Source organism: Lissotriton vulgaris, chromosome 2_1 (assembly GCF_964263255.1).
Source record: "Lissotriton vulgaris chromosome 2_1, aLisVul1.2, whole genome shotgun sequence".
Taxonomy (NCBI): Eukaryota; Metazoa; Chordata; class Amphibia; order Caudata; family Salamandridae; genus Lissotriton; species Lissotriton vulgaris.
The window spans coordinates 552,335,532-552,353,461 of NC_141687.1; positions in this window are offsets into that span (position 1 = coordinate 552,335,532).

The following is a 17,930-nucleotide window of genomic DNA, read 5'->3' on the forward strand; positions in this document are numbered from 1 at the left end:
CCCGGAACTGACCATGAGCTTATTGGGAGATGATAATTGCACCAGGCTGTCCAGGGAAAGGAGGGAGGGCACCATACCCACGAAAAAAAAGAACAAAAAGAAAAATACAAATAAAACGGGGGAAACATACAAAGAATCTAATAATATTAGGGAGGAATCTGACCAACCAGCATTACGGGGCCATAGACAACCTGAACTAGATTTTACAAATGGGGATATCAGCCCATTAAGTGCCGAGGCCTCTGCCATTCTTGTAGGAGATTCTGATAAAGGTCAAGTCGATGGGATATTTCTAACCAAAATGGGTGAGCTTTTTAAATTGTAGTTCTCCCCTTTAGAGGTTAGACTGCCCCATATAGAAAAACAGTTAGCTGAACTACATGCTCTCACCAAAAATGGACCAACCCAAGCGGCGCCTAAAAGTGGGGCAAACAAACTTAATCAACCAACTAAACCTAAAAACAACAAACCTGCAGGACCTCCAGTTAAAATTATACCTACTCCAACGGTCCTTGCAAAATCAAAGGCACAAGTAGACACAGAGAGGAAAACGGAAGATACATCCAAAAATCCTAGTACAAACCCTAGTCAGGGAGAAAAATCATGTGGAGCCCTGTCTGTACCTTCTACTAGGGCATCGAGTAGGGGAGGAGGAGAAGGTAGACTCATTGTGAATTTACCGCCTGAGTCGACCCCCTATGTGGTGGTCATGATGGGGGTCCCGGAGTTGGCTGACCACACGGAGGAACCGAATTGGTCACTGAAAAACAAGGTCCAACACTGGCTAAATAGTAATAGACCGCTCCCGCTAAACCGGTCGAGCAAGATCTTAATGGTGCGTAGGGTACATTGGATAGGGAATGAGGGGAAAACAACCCAGGGTGATTGCATTTTGGTAAACTTTGAGGATACCTACACGGTTGACCACATTTGCTCATGGAACCTGCAAGGTGGAAATGAAGGCATCGATACTAAACACCTCTCCTTTTTCAACCCCCCCAGGCGGCGCCCGGGCCCCAATTATGATTATGAGGGCAACTGGCGAAGAGTAGGTCGCCGAGACTGGGGAGGTGATTGGGGGGTCTGGGGCGGAAATTTCAATAGAGACCTAGCCTTTAGAGACACTTGGAGAGGTATCCCGAATGCCAATAGATTTGGTTGTCTGGAGATGGTAGACTGACTGTCACCGATTGTATTCCTAATAGGGGGACTGTAGAGGATACGGATATGGACAAGGTTTGGACTATTAGCCCTATGAAGAGAAGCTATGATGAAGCAGTGGGCCAATGGGGTAAACCGGTTAGTAATATTAGTAAATCTACTAACCCGCTGACTGTTGATATAGTAGCTCATGGTGCGGGGAGAGGGGAAACAGAAATAACACTGCGGGCTGATGACAATGTTAATATTGGATTAAATCAGTGTAGTTCAGAGAATACGAAAAACATCACTCCACCATCTATTGAGGTGGTAATTAACACCATAGGAACAACTCAGGGTCGGAGTGACATGATTCAGCCAAAAGTAACAACCCACCGGGGTGAAGGAGACAGTCGGGTTGAGGGCAGCTCTTTTCGACTGATATCTTGGAACATAGCTGGTCTGTCTCAGAGGCTTGAGGATCCGGTGTGGTTACAATACATTGAATCCTTTGACATACTTTGCTTCCAAGAATCTTGGTGTAGAGTGGACTTTAGCCTAGATGGTTATCAGATGTTTAATGTTCATGCAGAGCCTTCACAAGCAGGAAGAGCCAAAGGCAGTCTCATAACAGCTATTTCCGTAAAACATAACCTAATAAAAATGACCCTACTGATGGAATCTCCCTGGTACCAAATGCTCATGATCAAGGGTTTATTTTCAGTACCCCTGCTTTTAATAAACTGGCACTATAACATATTTGATACCAATGATACCGCGGTTATTGAAAAACTACAGGATGAGATTGTCAAGGTGACTAACATGGTTTTCCCCCTTTTTATTATATGGGTAGGTGATTTTAATTGTTCTTTATGTAAGTTCAGTGGGTCCAGATTGTGTGGCCTGATAGATTCAACTGACCAGCCTTTGGCCCACTTTACTCACTCAAAAGAGGGGGATGCTCTAAATAATATTGTTATGATTAACGAACTATGTGTCCTCGACATGCCTAGTTTCTCCAGACCAATAAGTATACCCACTTTTCAGGGTACAGGGGGTCAGATGAGTACAATTGACTTCGCCATGGTCTCTATCAGATTTGCTCATCTTGTTAAGGATTTTCAGATTGATGTGAATCCTGCTAGCGACCATAACCCCCTAATTCTGAGTTTTGACCCTGTCTTTGAAAGAACCCAAACCCCGGAACAGCCAATAAAATATAGTCAGAACCAGGGGGTTACACTAAGGTGGAACAAGGTAGATGTGAGAAAATTGGAGGTGGATATTTTTAAGAAAAACAAGGCGGAGATAGAAGTCTGTTTAACGCCCACCATTGAGCCAGATACAATAATTAAAAATTTTGAGGCACTCTTGGGAAACGCGACTTCCCATCTAATAAAAACTGTGAAAGGGAAAAAAGAAAGCCGACCAAAATGGTTTGACGCAGAATGCTCTGCTGCGCAATCAAGTTTAACAAAGGCTTTACATCAAGTACCACGGGACAGAGAACTTGTTAGAAAATCCAGGAAAATGTACAAAGATGCGATTAATAGGCGAAAATCAGAATTACGGGCCAACGCCTGGGAAGGTCTGGGGATAGCGGCAGAACTGAAGGATAGGAAGTTTTTTTGGGAGGTAATAAACCGACCTTTTTTAAAGAGTGAAGAAAGGAGCAACATGATAGTACATATACCGGGGGACACCTGGGTAACACATTATGGTAACATTTTTTATCCAAATGAGGTGTTGCTAATCTCTGATGAGGAGGCTGGAGACTTTAATTTGGAGTCAGCTAAAACACTTAGCCTTTCAATCACCCTCTCAGAGATAGAGATTGCCTTGAGGAAGGGGTAAGCTGTGGCAAATGATGGAGACCATGGGGTTTGAAGAACCGCTGGTCACCTTGCTTTGCAGACTCCATGCCGCAACATCAGTGAGAGTTAGATTCGGCCTAGGTGGCGAAAAGACAAAATCTATTCCATCTACCGAAGGTGTCCGCCAGGGATGCATCTTGGCCCCTTTTTTATTCCTGGTATATACAAATGGTCTGGAAAGCGTTTTGTTGGACAGCGGTGTCGACTTTCCCCAGACAAATGGTAAAAGGATACCGATGTTGTCATATGCAGATGACACGGTGTTAATGACCCTCACCGCCAATGGCATGCAGACTTGTCTAAATGCCTTTGAAGTCTTCATGGAAGGTTTAGACCTCAAGGTCAATTTCACTAAGGGCCAGATGTAGGTGGCCATTTACCGGCCGGTAACGGCCGATTTCGGCCGTTACCGACCGGTAAATGGGTTTTTTGGATGTAGGGGGCCAATTTTACCGATTCAGTAAATTTACCGATTCGGTAAATTTACCAAATCGGTAAAATACTGAATCGGTATTTTTACAGATTCGGTAACTTCTAGATGTAGGTGGGACTCTTCTGAGACCCAAAGGCCTTTCAGATTCGCTATTTTACCACCCAATCCAATTGGGTGGTAAAATACCGAATCCAGGTGTGCATGCACATCTGTGCATCCACACATATGCCATGTGTCAGACAGACATGCCCTTAGGGCATGTCTGTGTGCCACATGGCACACATGCCTGTATTTGGGGTGCTAGAGGGTGTCAAAGTGACACCCCCTGCACCCTTGCTGGAATCGGTATTTACCGAATCGGTAAATACCGATTCGGTAATGCCCATTGATTCCTATGGGCTTCAATGCCCATAGGAATCAATGGGCATTACCGAATCGGTATTTACAGAATCGGTAAATACCGAATCTTAACGATTCGGTATTTATCGATTCAGTAATACCTACATCCCCCCCCCCTCTATTTTACCACTTCTTAAATACCGAATCGGTAAAATTCGGTATTTAAGAAGTGGTAAAATAAAATTACCTACATCTAGGCCTAAGTCTTTTGCCATGGCCTGCGACCCGAAAGGGGTAAAATTTGGCAGGTACATGGTGAAGAACTCAATTATTGTGAATTTTTACCTGGTAAATTACCTGGGTAAATTATTTAACAAACAACTGAATTGGGACCCCTTAATCTCAGCCCGTGTACAAAAGGTTGCACAATCGATTGAGGCTATCTTCCGCTTTTCTAGCAAATTGGGTCAAAGGCCGATTCTAGAATTGATAACTCTATACAAAGCTAAATGCCTTTCTGCTGCAACATTTGGGGCTGGAGTGTGGGGGACACAAAACTGTGACAAATAAATGTATTAAACGTCTCCTATCTGTCCCATCTGGTACCTCAAATAGCTTTTGCCATGAGGAGGTGTGTATTGAGTATGTGAGCGACATCATTCATGTGTCTCCTTTGTTGCTATGGTCTAATGTTTATCATTGAAAACAATAGGGTAGACCCAATAAGTCAAGGGACCTGGGTGATAATATATGTAAAAAAGGTGGTCCTAGACAACAATCTAAATATCAATTAATGTGAATCTTGATTTATCACAGAACAATTAATCAGATTGAATCTGTAACCAAAGAGGGGAGATATGATACTTGCAGTGTGTATTCAGTAAACCCAACACAGCTAATTTAATGAAAAACATATAACAAATGATCACATTTATATCACAATTTTATTTACATATTCATAAAGTGGTTACTAGGAAAGAAGGAAAGAAGGGAAAGGGTGCTCAAGTGAATTAGTTAATATACAAGGGGCAAGGGAATAAATGGTATGGTATATATATCACTGCAAGTCTAGGACCACCTTTTTTACATATATGGTCTAAAGTTTGGCAATCTGAAGAACTTAAATTGACAAAGGAAATCCTGCAAGACTACCTTAAAATTGACTACTCTATGGAGATTCCATGGTTGTCATATGTTTGGGACACTTTCTATAAGATTGGGTTGGGTCATATGTTTCAAAATCCTGACATGGGTGGTAAGGACTCCAAGTTGAAAATTAAAAATGCCTATTATACTAGTTTAGGTATCTTGAGAAATAGTGAACATGCACTATATAAGAGGGGTAAGCTGCAGCAGCAGTTTTACCTATCAAATATCATCCACACGCAATGGCGTTTTTATCTGACAAGGTTTTGTCTTAGCTCACTACATTTTCTGTTTGCTTTTCCAAAACAAGGGGGGTGGTGTGAGAGGCTACCCCCTTGTCCTTGCAATAATAGGGTTTCACAAAGTACTCTGTGCCTTATTCTTTTCTGTGCTTTGTATAAGGACCCAAGAAATCAGTTTATATAGCCTGTTTTGTTAACCCTAGGATCCCGCTTTTTTAAAGAGGGCTATGAACACTTATTGTCCTTGTCTACTCCAGTGATATGTAGTGCTGTACTCAGTTTCATCAGAGTGGCTCTCATTATTAGAAATCGATACTGAACAGTATTATGAGTGTGAATAATTAATTTACTCTCTTAATTTCTATGCAGGTAAGTACTTAATCAATAATAACTCAATCGGAAAGAAGGAAAACAGAGTCCGTGGTGTAAGAGTTTCTAAGGGTTTTATTCCTCATAAAGGAATCAGGATATCATGTTCTGACCACCACACAGGGTGTCAGAAGGGATAGATGAGCGCGCCGTCGTTTATTGACAATACATAGCTTATATACTTGATTTACATCATAATGTTCAATGTAAGAGGCGTAACAGCTGAGAGAAGACAAGATAACAGTATACACGTGGTGCTAGTACATCATCAAGAGGCGTAAACTAGGCGTGTGTGCTAGAAACGTCACTGATAGGTGACGCAAGTGGGTGGCACCAAGGGGTGGTGCTAACAGAATGTTGCAATGTCAGCGGAAATCGGAAGCTTGGATGCGCGCGCAGCTGCATGACGTGTGATAGACGGGGTGCAGGGGACTTGACATTTACACTGGCGGAAAGAGACAGAAGTCTGGCATGTCAGATCAACTTGTGCTTCTATCATATCCGATATCTGATGTTTAGGAACTAAGCTATCTGGGCAGAAAGGTCTCTAGAGCAGAAGCTATTCTATACTTGCTGTGAGTGCGTGTATAAGCGCCTGAGTGTCTGTATGAGAAGCGTGGGGGCATGGGGCCTTCCATGGAAGCATGGCAACAGAGGCTATGAATTACTTGCATAAAGACAGGTCGGCCCTTTAGCCCTGTAGCTGAGGAAGGATGTTTACTGAAGCTAGCAGGCCGGAATGTATCTTCGGGGAGGAAAACAGATAACTCGAAGGTTATAGTCAATCTTGGCAGGCAGCAGGCTGAGCTGAGCACGGAGGGCCGCGCTAGAAGTAAGTCAGAGTTCACGGGTACGGGGGCTGCTTGGGCAGAGGCCCTCGCAGTCAGAAGCCAGAAAAGAGGCTCGGTGGCAGAGATTCAGGGCCTACTTTCAGCCAGGCTGAAAAACGTAGGAGTATACTTCAAAAAGACGTTGGCATAGCATACTTAGGAACGGACCATCAAACCCATTCATGGTGGGTCTGAAAGAGGACAAGTTAACGTTGGACGCAAATGTATTTGCGTCTTCATAGCTGGTACAGGAGGGAAGTTACATGCACTTTTAACTCGTACATGGAGTCGGTGGGGCACTCGCTAGGGAACACAACATGACCATAAAATTTATATTACCTCATTCCCTCCTTGTTCCCTACGGACCCTTCATGATATATCGATCCTCATAAATCGATCGGTTTGTTCTTGTAACATTATATGTTCGTCTTTCTTTCTTTGACTGTTTGAGAGGCAACTGGAATGCTCAATGCAGGATGTGGCACACAGTCCACATATCGCTGGCCCACACTGCAGGCACAGGCAACAACTGAATACTATAACAAGGCCAATGCCTAGGAACGATAAGATCTTCCATCCCCAAGCTGTCAACGTAGTCCAGAACCAACCGGACCAAGTCCAGGTGCCTGGATTCTGATGTATCTGATTTGCAATTTTATGTAAACGGGTGATAGCTTGATAGACAGATGGTGCATTTTGTGGAATGAAAACACAGCAACTTGACCCGATGACCTTACAAGCTCCACCTCTATCTGCCAAGATGACGTCAATCACAAGACGATTTTGAAGGACAACAGTCCGTATAGCAGACTGCTCCTCTGTTAAGTTACCTAGAGCGGAGGCAGTTTCGTTCACTACTGCTTCGAGTGTTCTCGTTAATCTGCGTATTAATTTACTGTTTTGGACAGGTCCTAGGAAGAAAAAGAATCCTTTATTGAAATCAGTGTACTGTTCCCATGCCGTTTCTGTGTAGTCGACAAGGGGAATATCTCTTTTGGGTCTATTCGGTGCTAGATTCGTATTTCTATGGTAATCAGGAGGAGCTAGGAAAACAGGTGGCAGAAGGAAGGCAATGTAACAGGTACCATCCCAATCTGGAGGCAAACGTATGTATGCGGTATGACCACAAACAAAATAGGAATGACTGGTAGCTTTAAAGGACGATTTACCATGGTCACTGAACTCGACCACAGTAGTGCATTTACTATGACCTACGTGTACTGAACCTTTCTTGCTAACACATAATTCACCTGTGACTGGTAGTACTAACATATGGGGCAGAACTGGAGCAGTTTCAGATTCAACAGTGAGGATCATAAGGCTAATTGTGTAATTACCTAATCCATATACTTCATTTTCTAGATCAGTTCCTATTCGAGTGGGAAGTCCTTCTTGATCAGGATAACAGACGTTGAGCAGGACTAAGTTCAAGTTTCCCCAAACCCAGCCCCCATCGAAAACAGCAATATCAGGATCTAAAGAATTAATTATTTTAAACCATGCTCCACAGGAGCCATTGTGAGTGAATGGGTACGGAAAGAGAGGCAGAGCTCCCTTGTAATTCTGGTAGGGAGGGAGTCGGCCACATATCCAACAGTCTGTAGCATTATTTGTCTGATGGGAATGGTGTAACATACTAATGAATGTATTGTTGCGCAGCGCAAGTCTGTAAGAGAGTTCATGTGCAGGAAGTTCACTAAAAGTGTGTTCAGCAGAGACATTGTAAGCAGATTGTTCACGCCTGAAAATAGGCCAGTACATAGGAAGCAGAATGCTGGCAATAATAATTAGAATACTCAGAATAAACATGATTATTAGTGTCACTATGCAGTGACTACGAAGTGATTTGCAATATGTTCTTCTCTTTTCCTCTCTCTCTCTAACTCGATCTAGGGGATACATGTCAGAAACTATTTAACCGATTCACCTAAGGGAGGACTTAAACAATTAAACTGTCTGACTTGCTAGATCGAAGCTTCATTCGGTAAAGTTCTTGAGGAGTCTTTTCTCTTTTAGGCACAGTAACGTCTTGTGCTTCAACACAGTCTTTGGTGGGGGTGGACGAGTCAGAGTCCTGTTTCAGTCCGTTTTTTAGTTCATTGCATAGTTTGATGTGACTCGTGTGGACCCACCCCTTTCTCCCCTCGATTTTCACGGCGGTCCTAGTGGTAAGCAGAACGGTCTTTGGAGACTTCCAGCGGGGCTCCAGCGGACTTTTCCGGTCGAAATTCCGGACGACTACCAGGTCACCTGGGCGGACCTCATGCGCCTTTACATCGGTGTTGTCAGGGAAGGCTGCGGCAACCTGTGAACGACATGATTGGAGTGCAGACATCAAGGAGGCAAGGTAATCTGTCAACATGTTACAATCAATATCAGTGATCTTTTTCGGAACGGGCGTCCCCCACATATTCGGTGGTCTGCCAAAGACCACTTCGTACGGGGATAGCCCTGATCTCGAGTGGGCAACCATTCTCATGTAGAATAGTGCCACGGGCAGGGCGACTATCCAGTCGACCCCTTTTTCCTGACAGATCTTGGCAAGACGGATTTTTAGTGTCTGATTATGCCTTTCTACAAGGCCAGCTGCTTCGGGATGTCGGACACAGTGGAACCTCCACTGATATCCTAGCAAGAGGGAAACTTGTCTCATCAGCTCGGACGAGAACGGCTGTCCGTTGTCTGAATACACGACACGGGGCAAACCGTACCGTGGGAAGAATTCACGAACCAACTGTCTGGCAGTGGTCGGAGCCGTGTAGTCTGGGACTGGGTATGCTTCGGTCCAGCGGGACAGAGCACAAACAATTACAAGGACATACTTAAATCCTCTACAGCTATTCATCTGGATATAATCCATCTGGAGGACTTCAAAAGGGTGATCGGGAGGATGAAATCCACCTTGCTCAACAGGGACGCTTTTACCTGGATTGAACTGACAACAGATCATGCAAGTACGCACTTTCTGTTTTGCTGCTGCTCGTAAGTGTTTGTTGTACCAGAGATTCTGTAAACTGTCTAACATGGCTTTCTCTCCAAGATGGGCAGGACTATGTGCTGTATTTATCATGACTTGAACCATTGAGTCGGGGAGAAACCATATAGATTTTCCCTTCGTCACCCAACCTTGATCTGTCTGAATCCCTCCTAGTTCAGTCCATTTCTTTATCTCCTCTGGAGTAGCATGTGTCTGGATATCAATTACATCTAGGGTGGGATCTCTAACTGCCATACACTGGGTCTGGACTATTGTCTTTGTCACATCAGTAGTCTGGGTGTGAGTCAATGCTGTATGTTTTGCTGTCTGGTCTGCCAGGTCGTTACCCTGGGAAACAGAATCTGTGACTTTAGTATGTGCCTTACACTTCATGACTGATATGCCCGAGGGCAAATGTATTGCTTCTAACAGTGCTTGAATGAGGGGGCCATGTTGTATCTTGGCCCCATGGGAAGTCAGAAAACCTCGTTCTTGCCAGAGGACTCCGAAGTCGTGTACAACTCCGAAGGCATAGCGGGAATCTGTGTATATGTTAACATTTCTGTTCTTGGCTAGAATACAGGCTCGAGTCAGAGCGATGAGCTCTGCTGCTTGAGCAGACAGTGTGTCAATACGATGTGTTTCTTTAATTTCAGTTTCAGTGGTCACGGCGTACGCGGCCACTAATTCTCCTGTACTTGTTCTCATGCATGAACCGTCCACATAAAGTGTCAGGTCTGGATTTGTCAATGGGACATCTGTTAAGTCTCGTCTAGGCTTAGTTACTGCATTAATTATTTCTATACAATCATGCGGAGCTGGATCTGTCATAACTGTAGGTAACAGTGTTGCGGGGTTCAGGATGCTGCAACGTCTGATTTCTATGTGTGGCTGGAATAGTGTTAATTCATAACCTGTCAGTCGTGCTATAGTTAAGTGTTGAGTCTGGGTTCTGTTTAACAAAACCTCTACAGAATGTGGTACTTGAACTGTTAACTGATGACCTAAAACAATTGAATCACTTTGTCTTATTGCTAACGCTGTTGCTGCTACTGACTTTAAGCACGCAGGGAGTGCTTGAGCTACTGAATCCAATGTACTAGAAAAATAAGCACAAGGCTTATGTGCACCTGCTTGGTCTTGAGTGAGGACAGACAACGCTGTGCCATCACGTTCTGTAACAAAAAGTGTAAACGGTTTGCTGTAACATGGTGTCGCTAAAACTGGTGCTTGGCATAAAACTTTCTTTAATTCTTCAAAAGCTTGTGTGTGTTCCTGAGTCCAAGGGAGGACAGTCGAAGTCGCTGCCTCCTGTGTCGTTAACTGGATGAGTGGTTTAGCTAGAAATGCATACTGGGGAATCCATTGTCTGCAGTACGAGGTGAGGCCTATGAAGGCCCGCACTTCCTTTTGTGTCTTGGGTTGCGGCATGTTCACAATTAACTGAATGCGATCGGGAGTGAGCTGTCTCCCCACTTTGGACAGCAAGTGACCCAAGTACACAACTTGCTGAACACAGAATTGTAGCTTCGAAGGAGACACCTTGTGTCCCTTGTCGGCCAGGAAATGTAAAACTGTCAGTGATGCTTTTTCACATTCGGGCTCACTTCGTGCGGTGATCAGCAGATCATCGACGTATTGTAGTAAAGCGGTGTTAACTGGCATTTGAATACAATCTAGTTGTCTTTTCAGTGCTTGACTATAGATGCTGGGGCTTTCTGTGAATCCTTGAGGTGCGCGCGAAAATTTGAAACTGCGTCCATTTAAACAGAATCCGAAGAGATATTGGCTCTCTGGATCAATAGGCACGCTGAAGAAGGCGTTCTTGAGATCAATTACAGTAAAGAACGTTGCTTCTGAATCAATAGCAGTCAAGAGAGATGATATATCGGGGACCACAGGATACTGTGGGATAATGCATTTATTCAATTCTCGAAGATCAATCACCAGCCGATATACTGGCGGTGCATTGGGATCAGTACGTTTAAGAATCGGAATGATGGGTGAGTTACAGATATTGGAGTCGGTCTCGACGACCACTCCTTGGGCAATGAGCTCTTCAATGATTTTCAGTAAAGCCGCTACAGCATCGGGTGGTAACTTGTATTGTCTGATTCTGGGTAATACAACACCTGCCTTGAGGGTAACGCGGTATGGTGTAATGTGCATACATCCTACATCAGTTGGGCCTTTTGCCCACAAGTAATCAGGTACATTTTTCAATCTGACGTCAAACTCACGAAGGACGTAATGACCCTTGAAATCCCGCAGAAAGAGTCTAACTCCCTCCGGGGAGCAGCATATTATAGCCCCTAGAGCCTTCAGTGTTTTAATTCCTAACAGATTTTCCGGACATGATTTTGTTAGTAACAGGTCTGTAACGCGTGATAATGGACCCACAGCCAGGGGAACTGGTTCTGAGACTTCATTTACAATAGGTTGTCCTGAAAAACCAAGGGAAACATTTTGTGAGCCTGAGAGGGGTGCCCCTGGAACTTCGTCATGACTTATTGTAGTGCGACTTGCCCCTGTGTCAATTAAAAACTTTCTATCTTTCCCCAATACTTGACTGTGTACATAAGGACCTTCTTGATCTACAGGAATCTCGATAAGAGGCAAGCCACCTTCCCTCTCTAGGCTGTTTCATGTATATCGGGAATATTCGGGGTAAGCAGACTGGGCATACTGGTACATCTGTTGTGAGACTTGCTGAGTTGCAGCAATGGGCTGTGGCTGTGGTACTGCTACGGTCTGTGCTGTCTGTGCGGATGCATGCATGGGCTGTGTATTCTGTGTAGACTGATGCTGGTTATGGTCTTGTCTAGGCGGATGCGGTCTCTCTTTAGTTTTACCTGTCGCTATGTTATGTTTCAGAACTGCACATTCGTGTACGTAGTGACCTGGCTGCTTGCAATAATTGCATGTCCCTTTAACAGGAGCTGCAGCGTGACTTGTCTGGGTCGTACCTTTCCTGTGACTGTCGGATGGGACCGTCTGGGCTACTAACATTTTCATTTTCGTGTCTTTCATGCGCTTCTGTTCCTGATCTTGTTCTTCCCTAATTCTATTCTGGTGATATTGTAACATTTGTAACATCTGGGATGGCGTATTTGCTTGCCATGTACTCTCGACTTTATACACTCTATTTTTAACTAACGGTAGGGAATTCTCGACTAACTTTGATACAAAAAGATGTGGGTACGACTCGCTACTTGGCTGGAGGCCACTATTGATAATAAAACATTTCTCGAATCTTGAATAAAAGTCGCTAGTATCTTCATCATGTTTCTGTTTACAGGACGAGATTGCATCCCAATCCTCCTTTCTAGTTGTCAATAATCTGGGCAGGACCTGTACTATTAAACCTGGTAATGCTTTAGTTTTGTCCCCAAGGCCTAACCCTGGAACCCGTTTCTTTTCTTCATCCTCTATTTCTGCCCAGGCAATCTTTGCGTCTCCCACCTCCCAGTCCTTTTCCTTTAATTTCTCGAATATACCCGTAGGCAATAATACTTTCAACATTTTCATGATATCATCATATGTGTAGTCCCCCATCAGTAACATGTCTTTGAGCTCTCTATGAAAACCTGCAGGGTCTTTATCATGGCACGGTACTAATTTCTTCATTTCTAACAGTTCTAATTTAGTTAGAGGCGTGTGTACATACACGCGTTTCAAAATTTTATCCTCACCCATAACAGGGTGCACTTCTCGCAAGGGGTTCTGACTTTCAATACCACCCCCGCACTGCATATGGTACATTTTCCTTTCTGGAGGTGGGGCGGGAACATATTCAGGACTTACAAAGGTGTCATATCTGCGTCGTTGTTCTAGAATTATTTGAACTAATTTAGTGCTTAGGCCTCTCCATCTATCCATCAGTAGTGCTTCTAGTGTCTCATGTAAGGGACCTGGATCGGAATAATGTTTTCTGTACTTAATGAGAAGGTGCTGAATCATATATATACCTGCTAATTTCTGTTCGTCGGGGGAGAGGTTCAGAAATGTCTGTGCTACGGTGTCATCATTATATATGTCTGCATTTTCGGCCCATGATACCGCTGATCGGGCTAATTCTTGTTCATCCATAGAATTGAGTACATGGTACCCAACTCGATCTCGAAGCCGTTTATCAGTTTCCTGGAACTGATGTTCAGCAGAATTCGGATTCGTTAAGGCAGAGAAGAAAACTCTCTTGCTTTCTGGACGGATACCCTTCCTAAGATAAGTTCCCTTACCTACATATGCTATAGTGCTTGTAGTCGGTTCTAGTTCTTCAGATTCTTCTTCCTCCTCGGAGGGAGCCTTTTCTTTCTCTTTCTCGTGTACTGCTATCACTGCTTTCTTAATCTTTTTATACATGGCCTCTATGCAATTTTGTCTGTCATGTTTTCCATCGGCTATATTTTGACCCCACTTGTTCAATGCATCCAATTCACTCTGCTCTGTTCCGGGCCTGTCTCGTTCTCTTATTAGACAATTTATGAAAAATCGTAGTATCAGTGCTTGCATGGTAACTTTCTGTTTCTCCAGGGCATCCTTAATACTGTCGGGGTCCTTTCCCGTTTGAACGAACTCATATATTCTATCTAGGTGCTCCTTCATTCCTGCATAACATAACAAACTATCAGTAGCAGATCTTAACCGTAAAGACGCTAATATCATTAAGTCGTCCTGTCCAGGTTCTGGATCGTATCTACAAACTGACATATTTTCTTTTAGTGCATCAAGACGGGATGAATTAGAAGAACGGGGGGATCTGTGCGTAAAAGGACTCTGCATACCTCTGAGATTTAATCTGTGAGTCGGTGGCGGGGTCTGGAGACCCGCGGTCGCACCTCCTGAAGCGGAAACTTGGGCATTATCTCTGTGTGTAGTCAGTATCTGAATTTGTCTTTTAGTAGGATCTGATTGAAGTGGTTTCGGCAGATCAGTTTTAGGTGAGGGAAGTGGCGGAGCTGGCGGAACGGGACTAGTCTTTTTCGGTGTCGGCTGAGAGTGATCTTGGGGGGCAGTACCACCCCCGGCCCTGTCAGTAGGCAGGGCACGAACAGGCAGATTGGTGTAAGCTGGCGCTACATCTTCGAGATATGAATTTAGGAATATGTCTTTAGTAGTCTTATGCATTACTTTAGTTGGAACTAATGGTGACGGCAAATTTTCCGGTATTTCTGAAATGGCGTCAGGGGTACCATCGGCCAAAAGATACATGTTGTTCACTTTGCCATTTAGGATACGATCTATTTGTTCTACTTTTACTCGAATTCCCTCAGTAACTAATTCGTTTTCTTGGGCCTTTTCTGATTCTTTAAGCCTGTCTTCTCTACGGAGTGCTCTATCAGCACGCTTACGTGATTCCTTACGCCAAAATTCTATGGCGTCTTTCTGAGATTGTCTAGCTTTCTTTTTCCGTAATATTTCTTCTACCTTTATGATGCACTCGGCATCCCATGTTCCGTTAACTGGCCATCGGTATCTTTCCTCTAGGTGCTTGGTATAATCTGTCCATAACTCTAGATACAAGATGGCGTCTATGCCATGCTTATTATACATGAAATTACCTGGAGTGTCCCTAGGGGGGATTGGAATCTCTTCCTCTAACATCCCTTTCCTAGTTCCTATCTGCTTTAATTTGTTAAAAAACGGCATTGTGCCTACTTGATACTGAAATGCTTGATCCTTAATACTTAATTTCGCCTGTAACTATTTAAACAAAAAAACACAATAATACACAAGAACAATCACATTCATACCACGACATTAATCACATGAAACATTTAAAGACATAGCTAACTTCCCCCTACTCTGAATGTACCGCTCAACGATACAGATACACTGCTGTAACAGTGCAGAAATTCGGAATACTTTATATACTGCTAAACAGTACAGATACACTGCCTAAAAACAGTGCAGACCGGACTTGCGTACCCAAACCCGTCTAGATACGACCCAGCAATGGTACTCACCGGGAAGCACGGAAAACAGAAGGCCTCGGAAACTCGACTGGACTCGACTCGGAACTTCGGAAAACTTCGGAAAACTTCGGAAAACTTCGGAAAACTGGTGGGCCTCTTCACACCTCGGACCTTGCTTCCTTCGGCTGGGCTCTGGTCGGGATCCTCCGCACTCCTCACCGCCTCGTCTGGGCACTGATCGCAGTCTTCGTCACCTCCGTGTGTCAGAGGGGGATGCAGGAAATCCTGCCAGTACACGTGTTGTCCGTCTAACTGATGGCAGGGGACACGGATTGCAACGCACCTTCCGGCGCGTGAGGTGGGGGAGGGGTCCCTGTTCGGGCGCCAAAATGATGTAAATAATTAATTTACTCTCTTAATTTCTATGCAGGTAAGTACTTAATCAATAATAACTCAATCGGAAAGAAGGAAAACAGAGTCCGTGGTGTAAGAGTTTCTAAGGGTTTTATTCCTCATAAAGGAATCAGGATATCATGTTCTGACCACCACACAGGGTGTCAGAAGGGATAGATGAGCGCGCCGTCGTTTATTGACAATACATAGCTTATATACTTGATTTACATCATAATGTTCAATGTAAGAGGCGTAACAGCTGAGAGAAGACAAGATAACAGTATACACGTGGTGCTAGTACATCATCAAGAGGCGTAAACTAGGCGTGTGTGCTAGAAACGTCACTGATAGGTGACGCAAGTGGGTGGCACCAAGGGGTGGTGCTAACAGAATGTTGCAATGTCAGCGGAAATCGGAAGCTTGGATGCGCGCGCAGCTGCATGACGTGTGATAGACGGGGTGCAGGGGACTTGACATTTACACTGGCGGAAAGAGACAGAAGTCTGGCATGTCAGATCAACTTGTGCTTCTATCATATCCGATATCTGATGTTTAGGAACTAAGCTATCTGGGCAGAAAGGTCTCTAGAGCAGAAGCTATTCTATACTTGCTGTGAGTGCGTGTATAAGCGCCTGAGTGTCTGTATGAGAAGCGTGGGGGCATGGGGCCTTCCATGGAAGCATGGCAACAGAGGCTATGAATTACTTGCATAAAGACAGGTCGGCCCTTTAGCCCTGTAGCTGAGGAAGGATGTTTACTGAAGCTAGCAGGCCGGAATGTATCTTCGGGGAGGAAAACAGATAACTCGAAGGTTATAGTCAATCTTGGCAGGCAGCAGGCTGAGCTGAGCACGGAGGGCCGCGCTAGAAGTAAGTCAGAGTTCACGGGTACGGGGGCTGCTTGGGCAGAGGCCCTCGCAGTCAGAAGCCAGAAAAGAGGCTCGGTGGCAGAGATTCAGGGCCTACTTTCAGCCAGGCTGAAAAACGTAGGAGTATACTTCAAAAAGACGTTGGCATAGCATACTTAGGAACGGACCATCAAACCCATTCATGGTGGGTCTGAAAGAGGACAAGTTAACGTTGGACGCAAATGTATTTGCGTCTTCATAGCTGGTACAGGAGGGAAGTTACATGCACTTTTAACTCGTACATGGAGTCGGTGGGGCACTCGCTAGGGAACACAACATGACCATAAAATTTATATTACCTCAGGACTCCAAGTTGAAAATTAAAAATGCCTATTATACTAGTTTAGGTATCTTGAGAAATAGTGAACATGCACTATATAAGAGGGGTAAGCTGCAGCAGCAGTTTTACCTATCAAATATCATCCACACGCAATGGCGTTTTTATCTGACAAGGTTTTGTCTTAGCTCACTACATTTTCTGTTTGCTTTTCCAAAACAAGGGGGGTGGTGTGAGAGGCTACCCCCTTGTCCTTGCAATAATAGGGTTTCACAAAGTACTCTGTGCCTTATTCTTTTCTGTGCTTTGTATAAGGACCCAAGAAATCAGTTTATATAGCCTGTTTTGTTAACCCTAGGATCCCGCTTTTTTAAAGAGGGCTATGAACACTTATTGTCCTTGTCTACTCCAGTGATATGTAGTGCTGTACTCAGTTTCATCAGAGTGGCTCTCATTATTAGAAATCGATACTGAACAGTATTATGAGTGGTAATCCTCCGCAAAAGACCACTATGTGGATTTGTTACTGAAATGCATATGCACTTTATGGAATGTGTACAAATTTTAACTGTCTGTTTTAAATGTATTCTAATCATAATATTGACTATGTACTGGTTCTTAATTTTTTTATTGCTCTTTTTAAATCTGTGTACACTTTTATGATTCTATCCATGAATCGAAATAAAGTTATTTTACCTGACCTGAGTGAACCTCATAGCCTGCAGTACAGGTTTCTTGCAATGTTTTTTGAGCCCCAGGAACCATCTGATCATGCAAGGTACCATAGTTCTCGGGCGGCCAGGTCGTAGAAACACTGAAGACATGACAGTCCCTAGTCCAAACTCCTAGCCTTCAAGCAACAAACAAATTGTAAAAAAACAAATAAGGAAAAAAAATAGTGGTGCCTCATCTCCCTCACCCAACAAATATTTTACAAATACCTGTATTGAACCCACTTGATTTTTCACATAAAAGTAAAGATTCCAAGGGTGTGACTGCAAGCAGAGATTGCAGACAAAAATAGATTGATGCTTTGCTTTCAAAATCCAAATCCAAAATGACCAGGAGCTGAACAAATCAGAGGGTAG